The sequence below is a fragment of the Manacus candei genome, unplaced genomic scaffold (assembly GCF_025592945.1).
Source record: "Manacus candei isolate 608988 ecotype Guabito, Panama unplaced genomic scaffold, ASM2559294v1 h1tg000042l, whole genome shotgun sequence".
In the NCBI taxonomy this organism is placed as follows: domain Eukaryota; kingdom Metazoa; phylum Chordata; class Aves; order Passeriformes; family Pipridae; genus Manacus; species Manacus candei.
Window position 1 is genome coordinate 5,968,737 of NW_026138090.1, and position 25,576 is coordinate 5,994,312.

At 36.5% G+C, this 25,576-nt stretch overlaps 1 protein-coding gene across 1 annotated transcript in view; it reads left to right on the top strand.

Annotated features, from left to right (window-relative positions):
* Window positions 1–25,576, top strand: part of SEMA3A (semaphorin 3A) — a 281,465-nt gene that overhangs the window by 17,523 nt on the left and 238,366 nt on the right. Inside the window, exon 2 of the mRNA XM_051795286.1 lies at window positions 23,541–23,611. The gene's annotated coding sequence lies outside the window, so the exon portion shown is untranslated. The remainder of the gene's footprint in view (window positions 1–23,540; window positions 23,612–25,576) is intronic.

The following is a 25,576-nucleotide window of genomic DNA, read 5'->3' on the forward strand; positions in this document are numbered from 1 at the left end:
TGATTTTTTTTCCCCCAGGAGTTTAAAATTTTCGTTTTCTTATTTTGTAAACTCTTCTGTATCTCTTATTCATTGATTTTCCTGATCTCCTTTTTTTTCTCCTCTATACTTCCCTCACACTATCCAAAAATTCTTTCATCAGTTTTGGTCAAATTATGTACAAGAAAATCATGTTCTGATTTCAACATTAGTGTATAATTTGAAAGCCTTTTTGAGAAAAAAAAAAATCAGATCCAGAAGCACAAATAAAAAATAAAATCCTCCAATCTTTCAAACCAAGAATGAATATTTTCCCAAAGTAAATTCAGTTTTAATAAATACAAAAATACATTTGATTTAGAAAAAATGACTGGTTTTACCAAAGAAAGTACAATGGAAATCTAACAGTTTTCATTCATTTTTCTAAAACAATCTAATCTATTTTTTTTAAAGAAGAATCCCTAGTTTTATTTTTTTTTAAGAATAAATATTTTGGGGATAAACAGACATTTAAATGAAAAATACATATTCTTTATAAAATAATGAATATAAAAGACAAAATTATTAGCTTTGCAATGTGTACCTTGCAAGATTTCTACCAGTCTATCGAGTAGGCCCAAAGCCAAAATCATTTCACTTTCTCTCTTGGATTTGAATTAAATTATTTAGAAACCAAATTCCAGGAAGATGAACTTAATTACTTAAAATATTTATAAGCATTTGCATATAGTTAACATAACAAAGGACAAAAATTCATCAAAAAAGGTTTTCATGGCACCGTCCAGCTTGAAACAGGAGATCTGTGGCTTGTGTTTCAAGCTTAGCCTAAGTTTTGGTACTTAATTCAATTTTGCATTGATGTGCAACCTTGCACAGACAGTATCAGTTGAATGCTTAAAGTTTTGCTTTCCTACTTCTAATTATCCGGTTCTGAATTCTTTTAATCTTTTCTCTTTTGGCTTCCATTTTTCATCTATAAAGCATAAACAATATTTCCAGATTTCATGTTCTTCTTTCTTTGATTTACATTCACGTAATTCCATGGATGGCAATATACGATTTAGCTTCAGCTTCAGTTTATTATCCTCTCAATATCTTTCTTTCAGAACACATGATTTTGTTAAAAAGCTGTGCACACAACATGATTTGGGAAAATTCTGGAAGAACTACCTGACCAGCATAGCATTAACCATTAGTAATAGCTTGCATTTGTGAAAGGTTAGACCTGAAAATATGATGTGGGCAGCTATTGACAGAGACTAAAATCTTTCAGGCAGGGTTTGGTGTTTTGTTTGTTTGTTGTGGGGTTGTTGGTTTGGTTTTGGTTTGATTTTTTTTACTAGATTTGGGTTGGTATATTCATAAAGACTAATTTCCAGTCAACTAGGAAATTATAGTAGTAGTTTTTATTTCATATCACAACATATAAAAAGGTGTGCATCATTCTTGATAGGACAGATGGTAGGTAGACAAAAATCGTGGGATCAAATTATGTCAGATCTGATTATTAAAGTTCATTTAGCAGCATAACTCCATTGTAACCTGTGAACAGAGCATATTTTAAATGGTAGATTTCAAATTTTTGAAAAGGAAGAAAGTTATTTTCAAAATAAAACAAATATTATCACTGAGAGATACTATAAGATGTCTCAGACAAAATTATGTATCATGCATTTTATTAAAAACATAAATTTATTAAAGTTGTGGATAGAAACTAAACTATTACCAGACTACTAGAAGTTCAGCATTAGGAATCTTAAGGCAAAATGGATTTTCTTTATGGTACCCACAGTTATTGTGAGTTTCATGAAGTTTACCAAGAAGCAGTTTACCAACATCAGCACTTACTGCACATTATTAAAGCACCATTATAGAAGTTACACCTTCTATATTATTCCACATGATTAATCCGGTTACAACAAACTGAATATAAACTGATTGTCACAGGGAACTGTTAGGATAGGATATTGTTAAAGATAACCTAAAATTTCATTTCACTGAATTTTGCTTTCCCTTCTGTAATAATTTTTTTACTTCATGGAAGGAGAGATATTTCCTGATCCATTTTCTCCTTACTTTATTTTGTTAAGTACATACACCATTTCTCGAGGTAAGAGTCTTGGAGGACATAGATAGGTAATTCAATGTGTATATTATAGACTTCTCTGGAGAAGTAGCAACTTTTTACAGGAAACCAACATCATACCAGCCAGATTTGTTAGTTTGAGGCCACCCTCAAGAATTTTCTTTCTGTCAAACAACAGTCTTTTCTTCGTGAATCTTTTTTATTAGCATATTCCCCAATTTCCGCACCCAAATGCCTTGAAACTGCTCGTTTTCAACCTTCCAGTCACGTAGGCATTAGACAAAACTGTACCTAAATCACATCAGGGTCTTGGCATATATGAAACTTATACATGAAATAGGCATTGAACATGCACATACTATTCTGGTGAATCTAGAGTTCTTTCATGCATGGTATAACCTGAATCCATGCAGGTATATCACTGTGATCTCTGGGTGCCTGCAAATGTCTCCCCCATGACTATGTAGAACACATGGTACCTGTTTGCTTTGTTGTCACATTTTATGGTTCATGAAGCTCCTTAGGATATGCCTTGCAATAAAAGTTCTATTTAAGAGATGATTGTAATTTTATATTTATGAACGTGTATATATACACACACAGGAAGAGAGGGGAAAGACATTTGTTAGACATCATCTGCATTCATGTGTACAGTCCCTGTCATTACAGTACAAAGGATTATCCAAAACATTTGTAAAGTCTGTGGGAGAATGGCATAACTGTCGGGAATTTCCATGAGGTTTCTGTTGCCACATATCACTTCTTTTCTGTCTTCTGGCTTGAGCTGACACAAAGATTGCTGGATTCATTCATCCTCTTGTATCTTCTAAATCCTGCTTTGTTTACCTTTGCCTCAGCAGTGGGAGGTGGGACATGAAATATGTTCAATGCCAAGAGACAGGCATTGTAGGCATACACACCTCCTATAAACTGATGCAGCTGGAGAACTAGACCCATAAAACTGCACTGTGTGGGTGCCATATGGAAAAAGAGTCCATAATCTATGAAGCATTTGATCTGTATTAAAATTGTCAATACATATCTTCTACGCTTACAAGTAGAGATGAAAATTCCTTATAATGTAGCATTAGTTATGTGTTTTTAAGCCTGTCACCCATGTGCTTCAAACAAACACAGAAGACCAGAGTGAAACTTTAATTGAATAATGGTAATTTACATTTACCCAAACAGGGTGTCCAGTAGATTTCTGCACAAATCCCATATGACAAGTCTTCTATTATGATATACCTACATCATTCTCTGTCTAGCTTAATCACCCAGCTATTGGCTAAAAATAAGTCCACTGCACCATAACTGCTTAGTGTTGCAAAGAATGTTGCTTTTGAGATCTTAAAAGGTCAGCAGCAAAAAACACCAGGCCTTCTGCACAGTGATATAATTAAAGCAAAGTGATCTGCTTATTTGGGATCAGAAAAGAACCTTCACTGTCTCTCTTACAATAAATAAATTGGGAGGTCCTCTTTCTGTAGGTTATTGTACTTACCCATATGTGACTTTGAACTGTGCTTCCCCCAAAATTATGAGTTTGACTGAAAGCCTGACTCGGCCTCACATGTTGGCAACCTGAAAGAGCAAACATAAAGAACAAGCTACTTCATTATAAACATCCGTCCATGCCTGACCTCGTAAGATATATCAAGGAAAATGGCTGAAAACCAAAACCCTCAGTCACCAGCTCTGAAATGCTGACTGCCTGATAGTTGCTGTAAAAGTGCCCAGGCTGCCCAACCAAAAACCACCTCAGCTATTCACTACATGTGACTAAAGCCACAACTATGGGAAACAGCTTTAAAGAAATTCTTTTCAGTACCTTCCCTTTTCCACAGTCCTTGCCAGCCTTCTACACAGTAGGATCCTTGGAAACAAGCTTCAAACCCTTTCCTTCTTGACACATCCATGATGAACAGCTGCAACTCCTTAGGCACTGAGCACAGCTGCCTTGAGCTGCACCACTGAAATAACTCAAAAAGGTAGCAAGAAATGGCAATATGTTATTGAGTACGTGGTTAGTGGTCTTCGTGCATCAGCTAGATGGGTGGCTTCCAATTTGTATTGCTGAGGCTGCTGGAAATCATGCACAAAACACAAATCTGGTTCTTTTTTCGCTGTTTTCACTCTGGAGTTATTTCTGGTCAAGGAAAAAAGTGAAGAAAACAAACAAGATTGCAATGCTCCCTTCCTCCTTGGTTAAATTCTTCAGTGATATTATCACTAAACTTTTACTGACTGCAAGGGGACTCAGACTGACTGCATCCAAGAGACCAGCTAGTATACCAGTTCTGTGCTATTTCATTATATTCAAAGAACTTTAGATACTGAGAAAAGAGACTCATTAACATTGCTTCCTGGCTGTGCTAATTGGTAAACAGGTGAGAAATTGGTTGTATTACCTGAAAAGACTATTTTATGAACAACGCTTTGTTCCTTCCAGCTCCTGAGGTAGCTCCAAGAGGACAACGCATTGCAGTGTTGGTATATCTCAAATCAGATTATGTTCTGATTTGAATTACTGATAGAAGAGTGCTTGACTGTAGGTACTATAGCTGCCATGAGCTCAGCTCTGTGCTCAGCAGAGTATCTGGGCAGGCTTAAGCCTGTATGCCGTGTTTTATGAAACTCCAAGTTGGCTGGTTGTTTCCTGTGAGGCCTACAGCAATTCCTACCACCAACATTGCAAGGAAATAAAAGACAACTGTGCGGAAAAAAAAAAGAAGGATAAAAGCTATTTGTAAAAACAGTGCCCCACAGTGTTCTATTCATGGTACAAAACCATCCATCTGGGAAACCTTTGCATGATTATTGCTTGAAAAAATTCTTCTTATCTGATCAAGTGTTTCTTAGGAATTTCTTCATAGGCTGGGGTCATAGGACTGTTTCAGAGAGATGTGGTGCTGCCTGGAGCTGAGTATGGTAGCCTCAGTCCAGAGAAATACTTGGTTCTAAGTACGAGCAGCTCCTTTATTAACACATGAAAGGTATCTTGATTTCACAAGTTAAGCAAGGGATGGAGAAATTTTGTTTTGTTTTGTGTTTCTATTTATCTGAAGCAAGCAGGACATTTCAACACATTTTCTACAGTTTCGTTTCTGGCAAGAGAGTGTAATTCTTGTCTAATTCCACTTTCCTCTTTAAATTCACATAATATAAAATATCATACTATATATGGTTAATTTGCTCTACAGTTGCTGAAATGCTTATTGCTAAAAAGCCTTTCAAGTTATTCTCTAGGAGGTTTAGGTGGGAATAGGCCAATTGCTTCCCAATCTAAAACTGGACATGAAAAAAATCTAGTGCTAATACTTGAGACTCTAAATAATACCTCAGTGTAAGTTCCCAAGAAATTGGCACTAGGAAATGACAAGACAACAGGGTTCTGTTTTGTTTGCTTTTTAAGTTTTCATAAGAGGAATGAAAGGAGGCCACATTTGAGCTGTTGGTGTATATAAGAGATATTTCTTGGTAATTTGGGAAAATTGAGTTTGCAGTTGGAAGATTAATAGTGTTTCATTGCAGTTAACTAGGGAGAGTACCTTTTCTTTGCTTTTGTCTTCATCAAGACCTGGTTATGAGCACCAGGTGTAAATAGTTGCCAAAGAGTGAAATAAATTAAAATAGACTTGTAATTTCTCGTCATCACAAAACTGATATGTGACAAAAGTAAGTTCAGGCAAACAGGCTTTCTTCAGGATCAGTACGACAGAATCAAAAACCTACAAAGTTCATTGATGTGTAAATGTGCAGTGACATTTTAAAAATGTGCACTGACTTTTTAAGAATACTCATGCAGAGCGACTAGGAAAGAACAAATTATATCTATCAGGGTCCTGTGAACCAGTGTTTCATTCTGGTAGTGGGTGCTGGATTTAGGCACAGGCTCATATACTTCATCAAAAAATCAGTAATTTTGGTTGTTAAGCTGAAGGCAAGTAAAAATATATTTGCTGCATCTGGGTCCAAAGATGAAAGTACAGGATTCATGATTAGCTGTGCATCTGCCTTCGATACCACACAGCAAGCAATAACCTCTTCTCATCATATATAAGACCTTCCAGACAAGAAAATCACAGTGGTCTGCAAAAACAGCATATCTTCATAACACTTCAAAGAGTTCTTTTTCAAGAGATATTATTTTCTCTATTTTACAGATGAAAAACCAAAGCAAATAATAGTTACAGTCAATCTTTTCAGCCATTAGTTCCCTAAATTACTCCTGTTTGTCAGTCTTCAAGTTTTATTCTAGCACCTGTCAGAATAGTAGCCAAGCTCCTCCCATGCTAACTCAAAATGTTGGGTGTACTTCAGCCAGACATCTATAATTAGTGCCTAAGTAAATAGAACTAAAGTCATCTGCGGTTGTTCATCATTAAGCAATCAGGACATGCCTTAAAGTACCTACGTTTACATTTAGAAATCCAACAGAAGCCAAGTAAAAGAGGAAACTTTTGGGAGTGTCTCAAAATGTCTGAGCCAGCAACCCACAAGTACAAGGTCATTCTCCCTTTTGAAAGAAAGGACGCAACAGTGCACAGCATTATATAAGACAATGAATGGAGCATAAGGAGTGTTTGCAAGTGTTTTCAAATGAATAAATTAAAATTTATAGCTAAGCACATATTTCATATTCTGTTTTACCATAGAACAGTGACTAAAAAATAGAATAATTTTTCACATTATACTTGAATACTAAAATAAATTTTATTTATTTCTACTTGTTGTAATTATATTTCTATGATAACCCTTTGGGTTAAATGAACATTATTATATGCAGGTACATTTTTGGCACATTTAAGATGAAAAATCTTTCCTGATCAAAGAAAGTCAGCAATGGGAGAGCTGACTAATAGAACCAGACAATGGAATCCAAGGTGCTGGTACAGTTAATAATTCCTAACAGCTGCCTAACTCTCTTTAACATTGCAATACTCATCAAAGAAAAAGTAAATTTTAGAAATTCCAGGGGAGAGTCCTGTGATGTAAATTACTACAGGTCTATTCTGTTAAATTTTGATGGGAGGAATTCCATTAATATTTTCACAAATGGGCATATGTTGGTGGCCTGAAAAAAATACAGTTACCTCTTGCTCTACTCATCAACATGCATAGCTAAGTCTTGGTAAACCACCTGAGTTCTCGTATCAGTGTGCAGGTTTTTTTTCAAGATGGGATACCTGGCACATATTTTTTAATAAATATCATGGAACCATAGAAATAGCGATTGGAAGGAAACTCTGGGTGCATTCACTCCTGCTTCCTGCTCAGGGTGGGACTGTTGCCAACACTAACATTCTGGTTAATTTTTTTTTCTTAAAGTTTGGGCTGAGCCTCCCAAGCTGCAATTTGTGTTCTTTGACCCTTGTTTTGCTCTCTGCTGCTACCAAGGGGAGTTTGGCTCTGCTGTCGCTGTCACCCCCCTTCATCTCCTGTCATTTCAGTAGTTGAGTTTAGAGTTTTAGCTTTAACATTGCTGAGTTTTTCCACTACTGAGTTTGGCATTATAACCATATATTTGAATAAAAAAAAATCCCTGTCCCATCAAATTATACAGTTACAAATATGTTTTAATATACTTCTATCTGAACATATATGCATGCACATACATATATAAAATTAATGTAGATTTGTATATAATGTCTCCCTTACAAATTGAAAACAATTGAAATTTTGGTCTGCAGTGGTCATTTATCCTTCCTGACGGTGACGTCAAATGCATAAGTTTCTTTTCATATCCTTTTTTTTAATATATATTAGAATTGGAAACTAGATACAAACATAAACATGTGCACACAAACATACATATGCTCATTCCATATGCAGTCCAGACATGCCAGGAGTTGAAATATTTTATTCAGGAAACAATTTCAGCATGGGATCTGTATATTTTTCCCTCTGACAAGGTTGCTTCTATGGCCTGAGTAAACTTTTGGCTTCACAGGCACCCATGGAAACGTGTAACTATTTGTGACTACAGTGGGATTCATTTTCCTCTGGGCAAACAGATTTTTGACTAGAGATGAACATCAGCCACGCAGATCAGATCCAAATAATGATTTGAGAAGATTGAAACTTCCACTTAGTGCATGTTGGATCCAGGATTTTAATTTAACCCATTACAAAGATAGGGACTGTTTATGAAATACGTGTACTGATCCATCTGGATGTTATTTGCATCTCTGATTTAGTTAAGGGTCTCATTTACATTTTATATTTGAATTCAAGAAACTCTTTAAAACACTTATCTAAGTACCACTGGGATGCAGAAATCATTCCACCGGAATAGTGAAAAAAGGCATGCTGCAGTAAAATTATAAAATTATTAAAATTGCTCAAGCCACTACAGGAAAGTTTTATAAAAATCAGAAAAAAACTTAGAACAAAAGCCACTTATACAACGTGCTGCAGTACATATTTTCTAGGTATGGTGAAAGAGTTTTAAAACTTTTGGATAGTAAAACCCACATTTTATTTCTAAAAATAAGCCTAATCCTTTCCTCCAAGTTTTTCTGTGGATGAACACAAAACATAATCAGTCTCACCTTCTTGTTACTCATGAGTACAGTAATGATCTTTTTTTGTTGTTGTTCTGCACAAAAACAGACATTATTGTGAGTTATAAAAAAAAAAAATTTTGTCTGGAGTCCAGGGGCTATTTTATCAAATGCTGAAATATATAGGGAATTATATATAGGGAGAATAATTTTAACACGTATAAAGATTTATTCCACTAAAGAGGAGGAGGATGATAAAGCCTAGATTTTCAACAGTAGAGTTTATTTTCCTTCATCATCAGAAAGATAATATTTTTATCCTCATTTTACAGAGGAAGTATTTAACATAAAAAAAAAACAATGAGTCCTAATTACATTAGAAAAAATGTCACTAACTCTGAATTTAAATGTAACCACATCCTGTATGCCATGTGATGATATTTTTAACATTGTTCTTTAACCTTGCTTGTTCTTAGACACTGTCAATAAAAAGACAGTAAAACCCACATTTACTATACAATTTACTGCTACAATAAAAGGTAGTAGTTAATTCCTGGAAACACTTAGCATATGAAAGGAAAATATTATAAATCCAGTGAACTATACATTAAAAATGGCTTAGATTTTTCAAGGAGTGGCCTCAAGAATATGATAACCATGTGATATAACATGGCAGGACACGGTAATTCTGTAGTTACTCCGAGAAAAAATGCCAACTTGTGGTTTGCAGTAGCAGTCACACGTCTTGCAAAGCAGCTTAGTGTGACTCATCAGATCCTGCTTAAAACCTAGGCTAAATTGTTGCTTACCACCACAGTATTTTTTCAGTGTAAAATGCCTGTGTATATCCACCCTTCACATCCTCTCCTCCTTCAGTCCCATGGATGTCCCTCATGGCAATAGTAGCACATTTTAACTTGTTATGTGAGTTGTACATTGATCTCTGGATTCTTTCTGACATTAAAAATAGATGACTACCTCTACTTATAACTATTGTACTAGATTGCTAGCACAATACTTTTAGTATAAGAATGTATTTCCATGAGTTTTTGCAATATCAACATTGAAACTGGAAATATACTGAGACTTTTCTGGGGACAGATCACTACCTAAAAGGAAGAAAGACTATACTTTATTTAGGATGATATGAATATAACGTGGCAGATACTTCATGAATTCAGAGCAAAATGATGGTTTCTTTTCCAAAGATCCTGAAACTTAATAGATGACATAACACATGTTAGGGAGAGTCCAAGGAAACAAAGAAATGCTAATTAGCACCATAACTAGTGGTAACAATCTTCACCTTTGGAAAAGATTGGTTGTGCAAAGAACAGCAATTTTTGTAACAGTTTTTGACTGTGAAGTTATTTTCCCTCAGAAGAAAAAAACATGACGAAACAGCAAATAAAATCTATTAACAAGAATTGTGCATGTTAGTTTCCATCTTTTGCTTTACCTGTGATATTATATTGAGATAAATATGAAGATATATAATATTTAATCAGTATGTTCCTCAGCATAAAGTGAGAAACTAATTTCTCAGATTTAGATTACATATAAGAAAAAGAGCACTGTTTTTCTGCACTGGTTTTGTCCTCCAATTTTATCAACATTTAGATTGGATAAAACCTCAAATATTGGCCTGGATATTTTTGAAGATGAAGCAATAAAGTTTATAAAACTGGAAAAAATAACATACTTCATCAAAAGACATGAAAGAGACAGAATGAGTAAAAATTGATATTTCATTTGTTTGTCCACAAGAGTAAAATCACACAGTGAAAATATATCAAATGGAACTCTATTGATAAAAATAAAGACATTAATTTTTATTAAAACGTCTAGTCAGGGATAATTTCAACAACTTGCCTTTTAAAAAATTATCTTCTTGTTTTGCGGAGATAAGTAAGTCCCTATGTGACTCTTACTTAATGAAGAAAGGAATTAACCTTAGCATCTAACTTCTATGAGTTCTCACCTTGCTTCACTTACCACATACTGAACTTCTATGTTGGCTTTTCTCTCATACTTCATTTGATATCAGTTTCAGTTTGTCTCATGCCTAAAAGGACTGGTGCATGGTAGATAAATTTCCTCTTGCCTAACTTAAAAGTGATTCAGTTCAATAGGTTTGTCTTTGTGTATTAGTTGCATTGCAGAGCAATGAGATTGTCTAAATTTGCATGACATTTCCTCCAATAAGCTTTTATGCAGTGAATGAACACAGCTAAGAAATACAGCTATGAAAAATACAGGTAGAATCTGCAGAAAAAATCAGTAGCTTAAAATTGGGGGTTAGAATTGTGACAAATCAGAGTGTACATTATTTGAGTTGGAGGATTGGAAGGCTCTGCAGAGGGATCTGTATAGGCTGGATTCATGGGCTGAGGCCAATTGCATGAGGTTCAACAAGGCCAGGTGCTGGGGTCTGCACTTGGGTCACAACAACCCCACACGGAGCAACAGGACAGTGGAAGAGTGTCTGGAAAGCAGCCTAGGCAAAAGAACCTGCAGGTGCAGGTCAACAGTTGGCTGAACATAAACCAGTGTGTGCCCAGGTGGCCAAGAAGTCCAATGGCGTGGCCAGCAGGATAAGGGCAGTGATTGTCCTCCTGTACTCAGCACTGGTGAGGCCATGTCTCAAATCCTTTGTTCTGTTTTGGGTCCCTCACTTCAAAACAGACATTGAGCTGTTGTAATGTGTCCAGAGAAGGGTGACAGAGCTGGGGAAGGGTCTGGAGCACGTCTGATGAGGAGAAGTTGAGGAATCTGGGTGTGTTTAGCCTGGAGAAAAGGAGACTTGGGGAGGGGACCTTATGACTCCCAACAATTACCTGAAAGGAGGTTGTAGCAAGGCTGAGGTCGGCCTTTTCTCCCAGATAATGTGATAGAATGAGAGGAAGTGGCCTCAGGTTGTGCCAGCGGAGGCTTAAATCAGATGTTAAGATTAAACCACAGAAAGAGTTGATAAGCATTGGAACAAGCTGCCCAGGGAAGTGGTGGAGTCACCATGCCTGGAGGTATTTAAAAGATATGTAGATGTATAGTGAACTCTGCCCTTGGCAGGGGGTTGGAACTAGATGATCTTTAGAGTCCCTTCCAACCCAAACCATTCTATGATTTTATGATTCTATGTGGTGCTTAAGGACATGGTTTAGTAATGGGCTTGACAGTGTTAGGTGTACGGTTACACTCAATGATCTGAAAGGTCTTTTCCTACCTAAATGATTCTATGATTCTATGATCATTACCTGATTGAATTCTCACCAGATATAATGTCAAGATGATGAGGAATATGGGAAATAATAGGCTAGGAAAACCAGAGATTAAATCACCTCCCGGCTTCAGACCTTCTTTGAAGGCAGCGAGGTCAGAAAAGTAAACACTGCAGGAGAATTTTGCTAGTAATTTTTCCTTCAGAAGGGGTCTGAGGTGGACTGAATGTCTACATCTGTTCATTCGTTACAGAAATTTCATCAGAAGACATGGAACTATCTTAGCTGAAGTCTGAATGTCTCATGACATGAGGTTGAATTGTGGCTTCTATGAGTCTGTGGCATGAAGAGTAGGAAATGCTGTTCTGGATTGAGAGTTGAAACATTCTTTTTATGCAGTGTCAGCATATTAGCAAGAAATAGACATCTGATGTTCATTATTTTATTCCAGGAATTTTTGCAAAGAAAGCAAATTATTTTCTATGGTATCATGCGTCCTGAAATGTTCCTGTTTAGAACCGGTAGGATTGAGTCTGGGGAAGGTATTTGTTTTAGTATGCCAGATAGTCCTTTGGCTCAAAGGCTTGAAGCAAAGCTCTGTAATCATTTTTGAAGGAAGTCAGTGTTATTCAGGGTGTTCTCCTCTCCACCACGTTGTTACTATACGTCTTAGGGTATGTGCAACTGAGTGAGAGCAGGATGCCTGTTCTCAGCTTGTGGAGCTGGCATAGCATTGCTGCAGTGACACAAAACCACCTGGACCTTGGAGAACCTGGAACAGACATTTTGGGATGACTGAGTGGGAGTAGGGTGTTTAACCACACCCACCTTCCATATTTTAAGTCATCAAGCTGAAAACACACAACAAAAACAAAGAACGGGCTGTGACATTCAAATAGTTCAGTAAAGATTTAGATTCCTTGAGTTTTATTTCAAGCTGACAAACCAAGAAATTCCTACTGGTGTGTGAGCTAAAGCAATGAAAACACAACTCACGCAACTGGCAGATGTTTGGTAGTGAACTTTCTTCTTCGATTATACTTCCAACGCAATCATTGCAGGCACAAACGAGTTCCCTGGGTTTCAGTTTGGCTGCATTAGGTAACGACAGGCCAGTGTCAGTATTGTAAAGGTAACTGAGGCACATATAGAGCCACTGTTATGGCTCTGGAGATGACCACTTGCTGCAGGGTTTGGTGCTCTCATTCTGACACCCCGTGACTCAAATCACCTCAAGCAAACTGAGATGGTTTCATGGTGCTCTGTGAAGACTGAATGTCTGACCTTCATTTCCAGGTTGATGATGATGATTTCATCACCTCTCTGTGCCACACAGGGCACATCTACTCTCTGACTACACTCAGATCCAATCTATAGGTGACTGTCAAGGCTGAGCTCTGTTTATTTCAGGCTAAGGTGTGCGGAGATGCTTTTTCTCTTTGGAGTGAGAGAGAGAGATTACCCTGTGTTTAACTGTGTAGACCTCAGTGTGGGCAGAGAGGGAAGGACAGAGCATAAGATTACCTAAAACAGGGTTCCCATCAGATATATGGTCATTGCCAGGGCATGTCAGTAGGGATTATGCACTCTTAGCACAGCAGTTTTCACAGCTGCTTGGACTAAGTGTCATCTCATCTATGGCTAATGAGGGAGATGTGGAGAACTCCAGCAGGGAAAATAAACATCTGCAGCATTTGGTGAGGAAGTGCAACTATTGGTTAAACTCTCCTGACCTGAGCAGAGCTTTGATTTCAGCCCTGATCACTTGGCTCAGATATTTTGTTTGCAGACCGAGAAGCTGATTTCTTTGGGATTCCTCTTTTGGGAGACCCCATCACCAGCTGAGATAAAATTAGCTTTTGAAATCTAGCTTTAAAACTCCAAAGTAGCAGAGATTGCCCAAATTTCTTCCAATGGTGAAGCTTGCAATAAAAATGTTTCTTTGAGCAGAGTTCCTATTACCAGATTATTTTCAGTGACTTTGCAGCCCCAAAAGTCATTTATCCAGGAAAACATATTCATTGACACAAAGAAAGCCAGAATATAGGTATTATATACTCTGCGTCATTACTCAGGCATATATTATAGCTAATTTTAATATGCAATTTCTACTGAGCATAGAAAGAAGTTGATTAAGCAGTAGAATGAGATGCAGTAGATATACCGGTTTTTCTTGTGTTTCAACCAATAACAGGTTTCAGTAGGGAAAGGTGAAATAAATCAATCACCTCTTTACCTTCTGATGCCTTCAGATGGCAAAATGCTTCCATGTGCCAGAGACTTTCTTAGTCAAACAATATAAACATAAAGAATAAACAGGCCAAAAACCAGACAGTGTAGTTTGTTTCCTTATTTTTATATAATCTCTTTTTCTTTGACAACTGCATAACTACACCCAGAGAAGTAGTAATTATGTTCAGAACACAAAGAGGTCCATCATAACATGAAAATGTTGTGACATCATAGTCCTTGGTTAGGGAAATTATAATGATGGCAGAGGTTAAAGCCACAGCATAAGACAGGCAGAGAAAGAGGAGAGCCTCAGAGGAGAGTTTCTTGCTCAAAAAAAGTACAAAAGTCTCCCATTTTGGGGGAGGATTGTCACAAGGTAAGTCACCTTGCTTTTAAAATGCTTCTTTGCATGGGGATGTTTTCGCAAGAGTTTTTTGATTGGTGTAGGTTTAAAACCACTCATGGGTGAGGTGGAAGAGAGGAAATAATGAGAAACAAATTCAGTGGAAAAAGAAGTGTTGATGGTGTGACTAGGCAATGAAGTAAATTTATGAACTGATTTGATCATGCATATTAGCACCTCCTTTCCTTCCAATGTGAGTCAGAATGAACATAAACATCACAGCTATGTGGAAAAATTTACCTCTGTGGAAAAAAAAAATTAAAAGACCTTGAAAATTTTTGTAAGTTTCTTTATTATTATTATTTTTTATATTTTCTAAGAAAAAAAACCCTCTTGAAATATCTGTCCCATTTCTCTTCTGACTAGGAGGAAAAATAAATGAGGACTAAGCACAGTGTGTGACACACCAATAAATTTCTAAGTTAAATGTTTCTAAGATATTATGATTACTGTTTCTACTAAGATACCAACAAGCCAGGATCCACTATGTTGTGAACTGTACTATGATAGGACAAAAGCACTCCGAGTTATATTTTATTAACTTTTCCAACGTTCTTGGACTGATACAGGAAATGTTCTTCCTTACCAAACTTGATGCAGTCTAATATTTTCACAAGCAAATTCACATCTCTTATATTTTTGCCCTTTTCTGTGGAAAAACAAGGCAACTTTGTGATGGTGGTAGTAATACAGAGCATTTGTCATGAGATTGCCTAAGAGAACCATTCATCAACTACTTTACTTGCAGAAATTATATGAAGTGACTGCTACTTCAATGATGCATTAGATATTCACTTTGTTTTTCATTTTTAAATAAGTGAAGCTAAATAGGTAAGTCTCAAACACAGATGAACATTGTTCATTTCACTATGAGTTCCTCAGCTAAATCTTAGGTTTCTTTTGTCTCAGCCATGTGTTCATTCCTTTGTGCAATATAACAATCTTGTTTTTGTAAGTTCATTGGAACTGGCAGATAACTGAGGGAGCTTGAATTCCAAAGCAGAGTCAAAATTTACTTTATACCCATGACTAATGTCAAATCTGAACTCTATCTAATAGAAATATTGAGTAACCCCATGTTAATCTCTTCTTGATGCCAGTTATGACTGGCAATAATGGCTGAGGTCAGATCACTATCCCTGATGCATGTACTCTCCTCCCAAAGTTTTCTTTGGTAAGGAACTATACTGAGGAAGAATCCCACTTCTATTTCAGGCTGGTCTAGTGCATCATACACATCCTGACATTTAAAAGTCCTTGACTCATGGCTGCAGGAATACAACAAGGCTTAATTATTAAATTGGTAAACATTTATTCTCCAGATACATACATGATACATATCTTCTAAGATTTTGTCCATCAACCAATTTTTAAAATAAAAAAGTGTACGTGTGTGTAGCAGAATATGCAATGAAAAACTTTTGTCAATATCTTAACCTGTATGAGGACCTTCCCCAAAACATGTTCTTAGAAAGAGAACAAGCAGACCCAGCTACCACTAGATTTTTCTTCATAAGAGCAGAAAATTGCATGATGTAAATATTGTTTTTATTGTACAGATGTGCTGTAACAAAGAAAAATGCATGCAATACTACATTTTCTCTACTATAAAATGAAAAAAAAAGCCACAATAAAAAAGAGTAATCTTTAGCCTGTGTTATATAAACTTAAAGAAATGGTAATGAATCTTGATGCGTGACTAAGGCACACATCTGCCTGTGTGATTTACGACAGAACACAATCAGAGAATAAACTGTTTTGTTTTTTTTAAATATCCTCCCTGTAAGAGGATATTTTGCTCTACAATGAAGCATAGAATATTTTGTTTCCGTATTTTCTTTTCCACTAAGCTAAGAGTTATTATTCAATTACAAGACCTAGTTTATTAACAGTCATTATAGAAATCCTTATCAGTTTCTTCTGTATAGATGCTCAGGGTTGTTCTTGACCAGAGAAAATATTTAGTCTGTTTTATTTTTAAAGAAGGTACAGGCTTCTTCCTAAAAATATACTATAATTCTGAATTAAATGTCAAGGAAATTAGGTATTTTTTATTTCTATTCAAAAATTAGTGTATGGAAATAGAGGAAGTTATTTTCATTATTATTTTATTTTTGTAATGTTTCTTTACTTTGAACAGGACATTTCTAAGGGCTAAAAATTGTTGCAGGTTCACATTTATTTGAAAAATAAAAATTTCCAATAAAAGTACCAGCCATAGTAAAGAGAACATGGACAGTATCAGTACTGGAATTTGATGGAGACCATCTAACTAAACTAATATAAGCTACTGAATTATCACAAGCAGATTAATTTTCTTTAATACAGTTGTAGATTGTGTTTAATGTGGTAAGATTTTAAGTAACACTTTTCACTTTTTGTCCAATGGATTTGATTATAAATACAAGATTGCTTGAGATAGAACAGAATGGCTTAAAACACTTGCACTGAACTCAGTTGCAAGATTTCCTATATTCAAGTGTATATTAATAAGTAATTTAGGACTCAATGTTTTCCAATGGACTGGAGTCCTAATTGACTTAATTTGAGATCAAGGTCATTAATGTGGATTGAAATTTCTTTTATCGAACACTGGTTAACATCTCTGCAGGGCAGGAAATAACATAGCATGATAGCAGAATACTTCACTGAATTGAAAAACAAACCCAGTCAGTGAAGAACTTAAAATCTTTTCCCCACTGTTGTTCTTTGTTTACAGCTATAATAAATCACTTTGAAAGGTGTATCTCTCCAAGTCAGTTTATGCTACTCGTGCTGGCTGGACCTGACAAACTGGCTGGTGGAGAACATGACACAAGAGGCTCCCGTGCAAAATTTCTGGATCCCTGCCTCAGGGAGGAAGCAAATTGTACTTAAGTATTTGTCACATTTAATGACCTTTTCAGAAGGAAATCGCATGTCCTGTAACATCTATTGGCAGGAAAGATGACTTAATAAGGAAAGGGAAGGTCTTGCATCAGTGAGAACAGAGTAGTCAATTGGTAATTCTACAGTCAGGACAAAGTTATGTGATGATGTTTGTGCAATAGTGTATTTAGATGAGCCTAGAGGAAGCTTAAAAAGAGTAGGAGGCATGGGAGATGGATTCAGTCACTGCCTCTGATATAAGTCAAATACCTCGTAGCATTAGGTTATGTTAATCTACAATTATATCTGCTTCTGCATCTCTTTCATTCATAATGTATTTCTATCACAGAACGATCAGAAATGTCTTAAGCAATTCTGCATACAGAGGAAATGCAGTTGTTCCACTCAGTGGAATTTTATTTGGAAGGCATAAACCAAAAGAGCTGAAAAGAGAATATTTATCACAAGTGATTTTTCTGCATGACACCACAAAATAAATGTTAAAAGACCTAAGCAAAGCTGATCAAGGGTAACAGTTTAGAAACTACTCTCTATTCTGCTAAAATCTGTAGCATGCCCTAGGAGAAGGTTTCTACTTTTTCTTCTCTCTCCATATTCTAGTATTTGCCAGTGTATTGAAATGGAATGAAATTTATACCAGAATGAAAACTCTATTATTCATTACTCTATTGATCTCCCAAATACCAGAAAATTTAATCATCCCAAGTTATAAAGAGCAGAAATGTGTGTATATCTGCACAGTAAATATGTATTCAAAGACGGCAGTACATGGTTTCCAGGTAGCAGAGGCAAAAATTTAAAAAATATGAATTAGACACAGAATGCCAAATTCTGTAAAGTACTAAATTGCTCAAGTGTAAGACTGGGCTCCTGCTACCGCCAAAATACCAAATGGAGACCTCTGTTCAAGGATATTTCAAAGACTGTTGCAGTCAATTTAGACTCTGCTGGTAAAAGAAACTTTCATTTGGGTCTCACCTCCACAGCAATCTCGCATCAGCCAGTTCAGGGAACAAAATGCATAGAATCATCTCATTCACTTAGAATCAGATTTGGAAAATGCACAGCATTTCTCCACATCAATCTGGGGAGGACAGAACATAGTTCCTCTTGGACTTAAATATGGCATCTTACTCCTATGCCTTTGGGCTCTAAAGGTAGCCATTGGCTTCCCTCTTTTTTTTTTTTTAAATGCAACTAGGGCATAAAACTCTGTTTTTATATTCTTCGAAGACCACCCATGAGGTTTCCTCCTCCACTCTTACAAAGCTGTTTTTCATTGGGAATAATGTGTTTGCCCTTACATGTAACCAACAAGGAAAGGCTTTCATTAATAAGACCAGTTCTGAAAATGCCCGTGTTCATTTTCATCAATAATTTCTAAGAAAAGGAAATGTTTCTACATCTCTCTTCTTGCTGGTGGGTTTCCAAAATTTTATGCACACACACACACAATAGTCTGGATAACATAGCTTCTGAGAATGTTTATGTCAACTGGAGACCACGAAACCTGACTAACAGGAATTCAATGTACTTTGTCCAAACACAAGCCAAGACTTTGCCTTTGAGTCTAATTTTGAAAAGTCACGTTTTCAGAAACACACCTTTGGAGGTGTCTTGGGGAATAAAAATGACACCTACAATAACGTGCTATTTCTCCATTGAAAGAATACTTACTCTCATCATACAATTATTATGTCTGGGATAGAGTTTATTCCTGCAGAACACAAAAATATGTTTTACATAGCTTTCTATCTGCTTGCAGCTTGTCTCAAGACTTTGTGACAAACACTTCTAACATTGGTTGAAAGCCAAACATCACCTCTTAGGACTTCTTGCTTATGCAAATATTGATTTTTAGAGTCAGCGAGGAATATTTTTATGAAAATGTATTCACTCACATCTCTAGATTTATGTACTTGATGAAGTGCTGTGACAGGACACTTAAGTCAGGCATAATTGTGATGTAAGCCTGTCCAAATTTTTCTTAGAGTGAGAAAAAAAAAACAACAGATCTTCAAAGCTGCATTTGATTAAAAAATAGACAAACAAACAAGCAAACAGTGACTCAGAGAAAGCTCAGAAATCTTAGGTTAAGTAAATTAAAATAAAATGGTTTGAAATCTCACTGTTGCCCAGTATAGTTTTCAGATGAAGATCTTGCTTCCAGTTAGCACTGGGATTCCTGTTACCTGGGACAAATCTCCTTTTCCATTGCTTCTCCACATTTGCTCTCTACTTTTTCAAGGACTGAGCATTCACGAACTCAGTCTTCCTTCTCACATTTCCTCCATCGACCCAGAGATCTTCTCTCTGCTTGTGGCATAGGTATGGACTTCTCACTTGCTCTTAAGGAAACACAGTCACTGCTTCCAGGGGGTCCTATCTCACCTCAAGCTCAGTAGCTCAGATAACATGAGCTCATGGAATTCTCTCTGACCTATCACTAAGACCTCTCAATCATAAATTGTAAATAAAATATAATAATCATAGATTGAAAAAAAAAAGCTTAAACATGGAAAGATGGAGTTATTTCATCTGAATTTATTTCAAGCCTGTGTAAGCCCATTAATCAAATAGGTACCAAAACTAACACTTTATATGTGGAGTATTCCACATTACTAACATGCTAACATACTGAAGTGCATGCAAACTATCTGCTTAACTTATAATTGCTGTATATCTACAAAAGCTCACAGCTCAACAATTTATTTCCAAATTGGACTTTCAACTGAGTAAAGGCTAATCATATCTGCAAAAGGTCCCCCTCTGCTCTCTCTCTCTCTTTTGCCTTATAAGAAAAATAAAGTGAGGAGAATTTCCTATTAAATTTTTTACTGGTTTAATCTTAGGACATTTAACAGGGTGGTCTACTCCTTTCAATCCTAGAGCAGTTTGAGGAGCAGGGAGCTAGATCTGGACTTGGCTGCTCATATTGGATTATCAGAGCCAGCTGGAAAGGGGTCAAACGGTGCCTATAAAGGACTGAGAAACCTCAGCTGTAAAAAAGCAGCAGGAGGTAGTTTGGCTCCTGTGATTGGCCCTGAAGTAGTGGGAGCACACAGGAAGAAAGCAGTGAGGATCCTACAAATTGTTTAATAAAGATTATTTTTCCTTTCTGCATACCTATGTGTGTGTACATGTGGGTGGGTGGGTTGGTTGGTCTCTATGTCTAAGATATAAAATAATTGTTTGAATAAAATATCTGAAAGAGTTACAAGAATGTTATCAGTCCGTCCTTGGCTAGTGAGGTGGACTAGTAAAGATGAAAATCAGTGGTACTTTTTCTATTTATTACTGGGATGTTTAGGTTGAGCTTCATACGCATAAGAAAGAAGTGCATGCACCTGCATAGGAATTTCAGAAGAGATTAATAATGTTGGGTGCTTAAACTTTTGATGCCCCTCCTGAGAATCTTAAAAAAACTTGACATTTTCTTTTTTCAGTGTATTTTCTGTGATGCTAGAACGTCAGTCTAAAAAAAGAAGAAACCCTTGACATTATTTTTTTTTTGGTGGATTAAGATAACTCTAGACCTTTTCCACATGTGATTTTCAAAAAGTGTAGTATCTTTAACTCAGAATTTTAATTGGAAACTTTTGTATGGAGAATACTTTTCTGTCCGGATGATTCAAATCTAAAAATACAACTGTTTCTATATATCTGGAAAGTGTTGTTAGAACTTTAACAGAAGCATCACAATAATAATATTTTAATATCACTCAAATTCTACTATAATTCAAAATATGCTTTCTTCAGCTGTTGCATCTTAAAGTCAATAGTTCAGTTATGTGCATATATATTGCAGGAAATAGAGAAACTTTGAATTTAAAGTCTATTAAAACCAGTTTGGTGTGGGGGGTCTTTTTTTAAATTATTTTAGGAAAAATAAACAAGCGTTGTCCAGATAGGACTGGATTAGCAGGATGTTCACAGAACTTGTGTAGTGTTCAATAAAGCTCTAGCAGAACTGGAATGGTAAACCTGCTTAATACTCTTAGTTCACTCTCAGTTGTCTTCCCAAATAATAGATTACGATCAGATTAAGAAAAGATAAAACATAATAATCCATAGAGGTATTTTTAATGAATTCTGTATCAGTTCACTTCTTAAATGGTCTCTGTTAGCCTCCTCAGATCTAGGGCTGTTAGATTTGATGTTTTGCATCAAGTTTGGATCCTGCTTCCACAGTCCTCTGAAATGTCTTCCACTTCCTTCACTGGGTTTTGTTCAGATTTTAACAGAAAGCAGAGTAAGGTCTGAAATTTGTCTTTAGCCTGAAAAGAAGGACATCACTAGGAAAAAAAATATTTCTGAAGAGCAAATCAGGAGCTATTGTTCCCTTTAGTAGATAAGGTAATTTCTTTCATTTTCAATCACTGACAGTCTAGGTTACAGAAGATCAACTCTTGTGTTTTTGATATATTGAAACTTTCTTTTAATTATTTTAATTGTGCATGTTGGCTTCTGTTTGACAGCTGATGTGGGCAAGTTCACAACCCTTGTTTCTTCCACTGGATGCGTTTTTTTCTGCCAGCTCTTTAAAAACTAGAGACTAGAATGTTTCTCTGCAAACTTCTTAGAGTATTTTTGCACAAGAAAAGCATTCCGTAATATCATTTGTTTCTTCCTTATTTCAAAACTTTTTTAGTGTAGTTCCTCCTATGTCAGTCACATTTAGAAAGCCAGAGCGCTTCAGGAAAACTGTAAATCATGAACCAAATACAGAAACTTTTTAAAAAACTATACTCACATGTAGCAAACAGGACCTTGCATAACTTTACGTGAGAATGTTGCTAGCTTGTTTGCCAAGGAATGTTAGGCATTGTGCAAGCACATATTAAAAATCCTACAAATCTATAGGGTCCCATAGCATCTGCCATCAGAAATATAACAAAATTAACCAGCACAGTCAATGTGTTCCAAACAGAAATCTTTAATTTGAAATGTTCAGTGAAATGAATCAACTGTAGATGAAACTGGGTTTAATTCCATTTGGACTTGATCTTTCATGGATACATTCCATACAGAGAGTATTGAAAAGTATTTTTCTCTATTCATCCATTGCCCTGTCACTCTTTAGCATTTTGAGATCCGGGGTGTGTTCCACACCCCAGAGCAGAAAACCACAGCCCAGGGTCTCTCTGTTAATGTGATGGTCATCAGACTGGCAAGCTTGTGCCAGTGCTTGAAAAGTCCATTTATGTAAGCAAATTTCTTGCTAATGAGTAGTAGAAAGTCTTAAATATTTATCATTTACCTTACTTTCTTGCACATTTCCAGGGTGGGAAAAAAAAAAAAAAAAAGGAATAGACTGGGTGGAGAAAAGGCGTTCACATAGTTTGGGTTCAGTGTAGGAAGGTCAGTGATTAGTTTCTCCTGTGAAGAGTGAGTCTCTTTTACAGTTGAAGTTTAAAGTTAGGTTCTCTGAGCTACTCCAGTCTGAACTTGGCTTTCTAATCAACTTCCTTAGCTGGGGTTAGTCTTTGTGGGTGCCCACACACGTGTTTGAGTAGACCTTCAAGTCCAAAAAGTGCACAGGAGTTCTGCCTGGCTCCTAGGCACGGGCAGCCTGACCACGTGTGTTGCAGTGCTCTGGCTGATGGCACATGAGGTTCCCTGGCACAGGGTCTCTCTGGCTGCCTCCCTGACATGGGGTTGTGTTTGCAGGGCTGCCCACCTGTGCTGTGTGCTGTTCACACAGCACCACAAACCTGCATGTCCCCTCCCCAGATAAACATCCCTTAATTACCCCACCTCTTCCTAAGAAAGATTAACTGAGTGGGCCGTAGTAAAATGGTGCTATAATGTTTCAAAAACTGAAAGTAATTTAGTTCAGTATCGTCTGTGTAGGCTTACCTAGGAGATGTAACTTCATTTCAATAAAAATCAATGCATTTAAAGCTTTGGGGGGACAGAGGAGGTTGGTGGGGTTGGGTTTTTTTTTCTGTTAATGATAGAATCCTAATTAACTTTACCACAAAAAGGCTGATATTTTACATAAGTGCAATACGACCGTGTTTCATCACAAGCTCCCTGCCATACACTTTCCCAAATATTATTGAATTTAGAATGGTCCCTGTTACATAGTCAAGACTTTGGATGCTTTAAAGAAATGCTATGGTAACTGATTATGTTCTTATTTACTTTTCAGAAGTAGGTATACTTTTATGTGTTTTTCTGTAAATTAGTTGTATTTTTTTAAACATAAAATTATCTTCCTTTAGGAATATCAAAAAAGACATCAATCAAACTGGATAATTTTTCTTTGACCACTAAACACTTGTGGCTGTCTGAGGTAAGTTCTTTTCTTCTTCTTTTTTTCTTTCTTTTTTATTTTTACATGTATTTAAATAAGTTAAAGTTAACAGTTCCTTCCTGTTTGTATTCCAGTAATTGAGAATTCTGTGCAAAATTACTATATTCCTTTAAGACCCTAATAATTGCTCTGAAATTCATGTGAGGGATTAGGTTACTGGTTCTGTTAAAACCTCAGCTAGATGTTCATCCAGGCACAGCTGATCTGATGGAGACAGGTAGATACCACACTTATAATAAGGCAGTTATGTGCCCTATAGTTCTGCTCCTTGGTGTGTGTCCTGACAGTGTCATGCCTGCTTACTGAGGTGGGACCTGGCTCATTAGTTTGTGCATTTTGATTTATTTGGGAAATTTTGGTGGATGGCCACATCAGGGTCCTCCCTCCTAGGGAGCTGGGAATTGAGACTGTGGTATTTCTGCCTCAGAGTCAGATATGTCCATCATGTAAATGCATGATAGAACTGTAGATACACTACAGCTCTGAACTGTAAATGCTTTTTTCGCATCTGGTAGCCTTTTTGTTCTGGAAGAAGCATCATTTACAAGAGTTCACTCTTGCAGGTTAAGCTCTTGGCTGGATACTTGTATGTCTGCAATAGTTTCAGATGTAAGAGCTCAATCTATGATTGATTTGAGAAGTACAAATTTTGAAGATGAAAACTTCAGATGGCAAAGGAAAGCCATGAGGCCTTTTAATGGGCTCACAAAATCTGTATATATATGGAGATTCCTTACTCTGTTTTTTAATGTTCCCTTTTTTGTAGCAACTGTGACCGACTGTGGGGTGATTTCACTTGTGTGAACCCTGAAGTAATTACAATCACTGTTCATATAGGTTCTTCTCTCAGAGTTGACTTTGAGTATTAGTTTTATTTAGATATTTTGAATTCTTTCATATTGGCCTCTTTTACTTAATTAGAGTATGCTTATTGCATAGATGAAACTTAATGTTACATGGTATGAATACATGTTTGGAGGTGCATCCTTCCAGTATATGTTTCTGTGCAAAGGCTAAAGCACTTCTCCTATTTTCTTTGAGCATTTTATCTCCCCCTCAAGTGTCAGCTGTTGCATATGGAGCAAGGTGCACAAGGGTCTTCTCTTATTTCTGTCCTTTCCCCCTGGAGTTACATTCACAGTGGGGGAAAAGGGAGGGAAGACTTCTCCCTCCCTTACATGACCAAGAAAGAGTTATGATAATTTAGCCCTAAGTGTTTAAGCCATGCTTCAGTGCTGCTGAATTTGAGTTTGGCATCATTTGAAGGAGCTTGCTGGAGTGTGAAAGGCACTGACGTGGGTATGATTAAAAAGTATTGAAAAATTATAGACCACACTGCAAGAGGCCCTTATTCAGGTGGATGAGGTCAAGGCAGGTTAATACACAAGGAATACTTTTGTAGCTGACACCTGTGTACGTCAGGCAAAGACATATTAAGAGTTGTTCCATTGGGTGTATCCTCTCCTTCACTTTCCCAGCCAGACTACAATTGGCAGAACAAATTTTGCAGTAATAAAAGTTGCTATTCATATTTTTAGAAGAGATTATTCATTGGAAGGAGCACTTCTCTGTACCTTCTTCTCTCTATTCTATACCTTTGATGTAAGTTTTTTATTTCTGGGCAGCTGAGAACCTGAGTAATAACAGAGAAGAAAATTAGACAGTGGGGTATATGATGTAATCCCTCAGAACACACAGGTGACTAAAGGTCTGAAGGTATGATAAATTTTAAGGAGGTTGCTGCTTTCTTGAACAACTGTTTCCATATCTTAATTGAACCTATTAAAAATGTAATATGAAGGGTTTGCTTTAGGTTCATTTAAAAGTAAAAGCAAGTGGCAAATTTCCAAGCTAACCACACAATTTAGGATGGGATGAATGTCATTTCCAACACTCTGGAACTATGACTGACCCCAATGTATAAATATTTTTTGATACTCAATA